This window comes from Etheostoma spectabile, chromosome 14 (assembly GCF_008692095.1).
Source record: "Etheostoma spectabile isolate EspeVRDwgs_2016 chromosome 14, UIUC_Espe_1.0, whole genome shotgun sequence".
Taxonomy (NCBI): domain Eukaryota; kingdom Metazoa; phylum Chordata; class Actinopteri; order Perciformes; family Percidae; genus Etheostoma; species Etheostoma spectabile.
The window spans coordinates 10,147,856-10,156,338 of NC_045746.1; the positions used below are offsets into that span (position 1 = coordinate 10,147,856).

Genomic DNA, 8,483 nt, shown 5'->3' on the forward strand with positions numbered 1-8,483 from the left:
AGGGATCGAACCACCAACCTTCCAATTGGCAGGCAACCTGTTGTAGAGCACCACTGAGCCACAGGGCTTACGGCCTGGATCGGCGGAAGTCGATTTCCACGATAAAGCTAACCTTCTGCTCTGTGTGTGGCCGTTCTTAAAATCCCGTCGCTACGGGAAACAATAACGACAACCTTAGAGCTAGCACGCTGATAATGGCAAGTTTTGACAGAAATTTGGATCGTGCAACTAGGCAGGCCTGCTTGGTTATTTTGGAGAATGATTGTAAAGATTTACAAAAAAAATATGTTTAGGGCATTTACTCTCTCACAACAACTCATTTTAAGGAATTCATTCAGAAATAAAATTGGTGTCCTTAAAGGTTGGATTTTTGAATTAAGGCATTAAGATCAATTTCCAAATTTGTATTCCTCTTTTTAGTCATCTTAGGCATGTGTTCCTACACTCCTGAGCTGCTCTGTATGTATGTGTGCAGGCTTCATTATGTCCTGCAGATTGTATGCAAATTACATTTAACCATGTGTCCAGCTCATTTAACCCTTGTGTTGTCTTCCAGTCAAAATAGAAAATTAACACTTTTGATGCTTTTTAGTCAATGTTTTTAACTTTTTTTTACAATTTTGTCCCTTTTTTTTCCCAACACATTTTTCATTGTTTGTCACTTTTTTTTACGTTTAATATTATGTATCGCCTACTTAACTTTAGTTTTACAGTTATTTTTGGAATTCATGGTCAATAAACTTAATTTTAGGAAATTATACCTAATGTTTGAGTTAGAAAAGCAGAAATTAGGAATTATTTATACAAAAATTTAAATGAATGTATGTTGCTGGATTATTACAGACTGGAATATGTGAACTTTTAATCAATATTATTTCAAAACCACTTCAATTTTTTTTTGAAATACTGTCAAATTGAATGCAACACATCAAAATGAATGAAAGTAGAGATTTGTACTTGGCAAAGAGCGTTGTGTGGAATCAATCATGTTATTTTGGGGAATTAAAAAGAACATTGACGTAGGAAAACGGGTCAATTTGACCCGAGGACGACATGAGGGTTAAATATCTCAGGTTACCGTACTGTGTGAACAGTTAATTTAATATTCCATATGGTGTTGTTTTTTTTATTTTTGCGGGCTGCAAATGTTTCGCCAAAACAAGTTCTTTCTCGAGTCTTTGCAGAGCCACCATCGCGGCGTCCAGAGACGATTGAACTATGTATTTGTTGCTATATTTTTGTAAATATCCACTTTTGGACCATCCATTTGTGTCCTGAATAAAGTCATTATTAGTATCATTATTACTCCACAGCACTGTGAAGATAGCTCTGGCAATGCGGGACTAGGCTAAACCAAATTACTTTTTTCAAAAGATTCTGACATGAAAGCGTCAGTGTTTTCTAATGCATTCAGTTCTGATCTCAGGATAGTGCCGTGCAGCGCTGTGTGTCCGTACCGTATCTGGAGGAGCAGACGCTGGGACACTGAAGAGGACGTCTGATAGCCGGACAACAGGCTGAGCAGTTCTGTAACTTCAAGGTATGACAAAGTCTTTCAGCCAATACCATGTACCATCAAAACGTCCTGCCCAATTAAATTGAATTGGTCGGTGAGAAAAATGCAACTGATTGAATATTTGGTTTGTGTTAGATTAGATTAGATGATACTTTATTCATCCCACAGCGGGGAAATTCCCTTGTTACAGTAGCATTTGCTACAATAAAAGCAAAAAACAAACTATATGATAGACAATGAGCAGGAGGTAGACTGAAGTAAAGTGGCGTCAAATAAAGGTATTGTAAAGTAAAGTGCGGTTGCCATAGTGCAAAAAAAACCCAATATTGCAGTGTAAGTAAGTGACGTTAAAATTAAATTGAATATGGAATTAAAATAGTAATGCAAAAGTAAGGTAAACATAATATAAGTTACAGTCACCTGTGACCATAAATAGTATTGAAAAAGTAAGTAAGTACTTGTAATGGAAAAATATGAATACAGATAATAAAGATATACAGAGAGTGTGTGGAGTAAATGAAAAACAGGAACAGAAACTACAACAATACCCTGTGATACACACGGAAGCTTGTCTTATTTTGATATATGCTTTTTTTCCTTCATATTTTCTCAAAATATAACCACAAGATCAAAGTTGTACTTCTCTACACTAATAAGTGTCCACATTACTGTACCCAAATGGCTGTATTTTAAAAATTGGCCAAATGTGGTTCCATTTCTACAACACAAGATGGCAGTATTGCCACTTATAGATAAATCAAAGAAATGGGGTTTCTTAGGCGAGAATTAAAAAGTGGTGCAGCCCGAAGAAATCTCAAGTACGGAGGCTGTGAAGTGGGCTGGTTTGAATCAGGGTTGAGTCCACTATGTGTACACATGTTGCTGTTATATTCCAGCCAGCGAGGCTGCGTGTTTAAAAGAGGCTGAGCTAAAGGAGGACACAGTATTAAAGGTAGGAGTGAAGGTCATGACAAAAATAACAAAATGGTAAATGTTATTAGAACGGGAAACCCATTTCAGACAATAGTCAGACTTGGAAACAGCTGTTTTCAAAACCTTTCACAACATTACATCTCCAGAATCATGAAGGCATATTTTCCTATTTTCCCATGCATTGGTGGGACTTATGTGAACAGCAATGTTTAAAATTGGTCCGGTGTTGAACAAGAACATAGTAACCAGCGGCTGCGATGGAATCTTATAAATAATCATTAAGTAATCATTAAATGTGCACCGTCAATGTCCGTCCCAAAAGATACTGCAGGCACAGGTTATCTTGAGTGTCTGACAACATTATGGGATGGATCCCCACAGTGAGAGACCTTTTTGTTTAACCAACACAGCTTTGAAATCGCCGTCACCAAACCCACCAAACCCCATGTAAATAATCACTACTTTCAGCTTGTAGAGCCAGCATAACTCCACCAGACTCCATGTAAATAATCACTACTTTCAGCGTATAGAGCAGCATATCTCCACCAGACTCCATGTAAATAATCACTCCTTTTAGCATGTTTAAAGCTGCATTTTCCACCAGCTTCCATGTAAATAATCACAACTTTCAGCGCGTATAGAGCAGCATATCTCCACCAGACTCCATGTAAATAATCACAACTTTCAGCGCGTATAGAGCAGCATATCTCCACCAGACTCCATGTAAATTATCACTACTTTTAGCATGTATAAAGCTGCATTTTCCACCAGCCTCCATGTAAATGATCACAACTTTAAGCGTGTATAGAGCAGCATATCTCCACCAGCCTCCATGTAAATAATCACTACTTTCAGCGTGTAGAGCAGCATATCTCCACCAGACTCCATGTAAATAATCACTACTTTCAGCGTGTAGAGCAGCATATCTCCACCAGACTCTATGTAAATAATCACTACTTTTAGCGTGTATAGAGCAGCATATCTCCACCAGACTCCATGTAAATAATCACTACTTTCAGCGTGTATAGAGCAGCATATCTCCACCAGACACCATGTAAATAATCACTACTTTCAGCGTGTAGAGCCAGCATATCTCCACCAGACTCTATGTAAATAATCACTACTTTTAGCGTGTAGAGCCAGCATATCTCCACCAGACTCCATGTAAATAATCACTACTTTTAGCGTGTACAGAACAGCATTTCTCCACATGTAAATGGGTGAATTAAGAGTTTATTTCAATTTGTATTCCCATATGTTAGCTACGTTAAAAAAAAATTAAAAATTTCATTTTCATTTCATTCCATTTTATTTCATCGCTAACTTATTTTTAATAATGTTAATCTGTATTTTTATATTTAACCAAAGCCCTACTAGGTACAAGTGTTGCTTCAGCTAAAATCGCTATGAGACATACATTAGATGACTGTAAGCTTATTTGTTTTTTCTATCTGTCCCTATTTAAACTTTAATAATAATAGAGCGACAGACTTCTGAGTTGACCACAGGCTGCAGTGAACCAAAGTGTCCTTACATATATTTTTTAGAATTAATCAAATAAAATCACTCAATTAATTTACATATTTCAGGATGTGTCGCAAAAAGACTCTGGAGAATTGATTTCCTCAAAAGTGCTCAGAAAATCATTATATATATCCTCTCAAATTTATGTTGCCCAACTCGTTAATTGATTTCCAGTGGAGCATGGAGCAAAGGACTTGGCAGCAAGAGGACAAATTAACATTTAGAAAAAAAACTGCTGTGTTTTATTGCCTGTAGACACAGTGACTGATACACAGTGACTGATGTAATGTAATCACATCAACGTGATAGAATTTCCTCAAATCCCTCAGGAAGCTGCTGTGTGAAGTCTGAAGACACTCCAAATGTTTTTAATCCATACCTTAAATGAGTATGTCAGTAGATGTGTGTTTGTCTGTATTTGTGTAAGCAGACGTGTGTGTTCATGTGTAAAGGAACGCCTGCTTAAGTTGACTAAAAAGAGGAATAAAAAAAAAATCGTCTTTTGGAAACCGATCCTAATGCCTTAATTAAAAAGTGAGGAAAAATCCAACCTTTTAGGGACACCAATTGTCTTTGTGAATTAATAATGTCTTGTAAATAAATAAATGTTCTTTCTTAAAATACGGGGGGCATAAGTATACACCCCCCTATGTTAAATTCCGATAGAGTCAGGCAGATTTTTATTTTTAAAGGCCAGTTATTAAATGGATCAGGATACTATGCATCCTGATAAAGTTCCCTTGGCCTTTGGAATTAAAAACAAAACAAAAACATCATCACATACCCTTCACCATACCTAGATATTGGCATGGGATACTTTCCATTAAATCATCTCTCAATGTAAATGAAACCAGCTATTAGTCTAACTGCAATAAAACCATGCCTATCTCTAGGTATGGTGAAGGGTATGTGATAATCTGCCTGCTCCTATGGGAATGTAACACGCGGGGTGTATACTTAGGCCCCCTGTATTTTAACATAGGGGGGTGAATACTTATGCCCTGTATTTTAACATAGGGGGGTGTATACTTGCGCCTCTGTATTTTAAACATAGGGGGGTGATAATTATGCCCTGTATTTAACATAGGGGGGTGTATAGGTCTATACTTAGCCCCCTGTATTTTAAAATAGGGGGTGTATACTTATGCCCTGTATTTTAACATAGGGGGTGTATACTTATGCCCCTGTATTTTACATAGGGGGGTGTATACTTATGCCCCTGTATTTTAACATGGGGGGGATACTTATGCCCTGTTTTTTAACATAGGGGGGTGTATACTTATGCCCCCTGTATTTAACATAGGGGGGTGTATACTTATGCCCTGTATTTTAACATAGGGGGGTGTTACTTAGCCCCTGTATTTTAACATAGGGGGGTGTATACTTGCCCCTGTATTTTAACATAGGGGGTGTGTACTTATGCCCCCTGTATTTTACCATAGGGGGGTGTATACTTATGCCCCTGTATTTTAACATAGGGGGTGTTATACTTATGTCCCTGTATTTTAACATAGGGGGGTGTATACTTAGCCCTTATTTAACATAGGGCTGTGCATACTTATGCCCCCTGTATTTTAAGGAAGAATATTTATTTATTTACAATACATTATTCATTCACAAATAAAATGAGTGTACTTAAAGGTTGGATTTTTCCACATTTTTTTGAATTAAGGCATTAAGATCAATTTCCAAAAATTGATTTTTGTACTTCTGTTTTTAGTCAACTTAAGCAGGCGTTCCCATACTCATGAGCAGCATGTATGTATGTATGCTTGCAGGCTTCATTCTGCCCTGCAGATTGTATGCAAACTGTACGAGCGGCTTCTCTACCTGTTAGACCACACGAGGGAGACAGTGTCCACTGTTGATCTTTGAGCCCTGGAATCAGATGGGGGGGGCATGTTATGGGCAAAATAACTCCTATGCACCTGCATGGTTTAGTTATGTTCACATATGACTTCACAACAGATGTTTGAAAACTAGTGAGAAGGATATTTACACCGAACTCTTCATTTGTTTTTCACCTTCCGAAACTGGATTACAGGATAAAACAACATGACGGGTGGAAGCAAGTGTCGGCAAATCCCGCTGACGCATTTGCAAGTCAAATCCCTCTCAGTGTTTTTCTTGTCTGGCACTCCGTGAATAGTCGTGTCGCAGTGAAGCCTCGGCCATCTGGTGCATTTAACAGCCTGGAGCAGACGCCGTGTCCTACAGGCCTACCGCATTTCAATGCAATGGTTCATTTCTGCATCGCAAAACAATCTCAACGAATGTTCTAGTCTAATTATGTCGGGTTATGAATCAGGAGCCATGTTAGCCCTTTTTTTTTCTAAACGTCATCCCAGAATCCCTTTAAAAAAAAAAAAAAAAAAACAGCTGCTAAAAATAAGAAACAGTCTGCGTTAGTCTAGCTAAGGAGTTCTGTACTAGGAATATCACAACATCGTGAAACTAAACCCTACTTTTTTATATTTAATGTCATATTTAAATGCTAAAATAACCCTCTGTTGCATTTGTATTTATTTATTGTATACTATAACTTCTTGTTTTTAGTTAAAGCAGTGTTTATGAGTCAGTGGATGGAATTTTGTTCATATGTGCACTCTTTATACAGTTGAATGGCACTATAAAAGCTATCTATCTATATATCTATCTATCTAGAGGCCTAGATCATTCAGACAACATTCTGAGCCATTTCAAAAAAAGGAAATAAAAGAAGGCTTGTCGGCCATTAGTCCAAATCACATAAATCTCAAATTTTCAAAAGTTGCTGATACTGCATTTTGGAAATGTCTGCTTTTCCATAGATACATATCCAATTTATTTTTCATCTGATTAGTAGTAATGGCCCTGTGGCTCAGCAGTAACGTAAGTTTTCTCCCAGTTGGTGGTGTCTCTCTAGTTACATAATTCAGGCATGGTTTTATTTCAGTCAGCTTAATAGATGGTTTGATTTGCACTGAGAGATGATTTTATGGAAAGTTTCCCATGCTGATCTCTAGGTATGGTGAAGGGTATGTTACGATATGGGGGCGGGGGGGTATTTTAATTCCAAAGGCCAAGGGAACTTTATCAGGATCAGGAACCTGCTGAAAACCAGTTTTTAAACTGAGTCAGGCCCGTTTTTATATTGTAATGTCCTAGCAACGAAACCTCCTAAGATAATCATCTTGCCAGACACACACCACACACACACACACAACACACACACCACACACACACACACACACACACACACACCACACACACACACACAAACGGCAGGGCCCCCAGTAGGGAGGACACAGTTAAGTTTCATAGCAGTGAGTTAGAAGAAATAATAAATAGCATCATTTTTTCTTTTATCAAACATTGACAACGGGTCCCGCAGACCCGAACACCAAACAAGGGTTGAGGTGGGAACGGCCATGCGCTTCCTCTCGTCAATCCGCAGACTTCTCGCAACTTTTAGCGCGATTTTTATACAAAAGCTCCTGCAAAATCAGGCATTTTGGGTCACAACAATCTCGAAAAGTCAGCGAAATCCTGGAGGGACTGGGTTAAACCAGACCGATAAGAACAGGCACGGCAACCACGGGTACAACCATAGGCCGCATCGCAACACTGGCCGCGTAGATTACGCAGACACACACACCAATCAACGTCAATGTACGACCGTCCTTCGCTCTGATTGGTTGATACGACTGCTTCATGAATCCCCCGTGACGCCTCATATCCGCGCCCGTTCCTACGTTAGGGTGATAGATGAGGACCACTGTGTCTTTTGCCCGCGTCAGGCTTTAAGACCAACGTGGCTGTCCCTATCCTTCATTCCCTCAGAAGTGTTTTTCATCCTTATCCCCCCCCCACACACCCCGTTGAAAACAGAATTCATGACCCGTCCCCTTTTTTTGCTGACTGCACAGGCCATCCGCTGCTTTGGTAAACGATTTCCAGGCTATTTTAGCTGCCTCACAAAACACTTGATGACACAAGTGGCATGAAAAGTATGCCATTCCTTTTTTCAGTGGTTATTACTGCGCAGTGCGGACAGCTGCAGTTATGTTTGGATTACGGGGCGGGTTCCGTCAGCAGAGGAAAGGTGTCGATTTCTCCCCTTTGGCGATGTGTTAAATGTCCACCTCTTTGTCTGGTTGAATTTCCCCTCATTTCAGGCTCACCTTTTGTAGCGAGGTGTCCCCTTTTTGTTGTTGGGTTCAAAGACTCGAGCGGTAAAATAACGCACGGACACGGAGTCGCCTTTTGTGACTTTGCAAAGGGGGAAAAGCGCCAAAAAAGTCTTCAGCAGTCTTTTTCCGGCCCTCTCATCCCAAATTGATTTCCATAATGGGTGTAGTATATAGTTGTTTAACATAAATGTGGGCTAAAACACCATTGTTTTACATAAAAGTGGGTTAGTACATCATATTATCTGCTATTGGTTAAAGAGAAACTGGGTGTGCTAAACAAGTTTTTAAGGTCAACACAGTTCTCTGGAGTTTTAATAAAGAAACAATAGCTCATTCAC

General features: G+C 39.0%; 1 protein-coding gene across 1 annotated transcript in view; it reads left to right on the forward strand.

Annotated features, from left to right (window-relative positions):
• The window catches only part of zgc:91944 (homeobox-containing protein 1), a 32,655-nt gene that overhangs the window by 21,211 nt on the left and 2,961 nt on the right, over positions 1–8,483 (forward strand). Inside the window, exon 12 of the transcript XR_004335001.1 lies at positions 2,370–2,375. The gene's annotated coding sequence lies outside the window, so the exon portion shown is untranslated. The remainder of the gene's footprint in view (positions 1–2,369; positions 2,376–8,483) is intronic.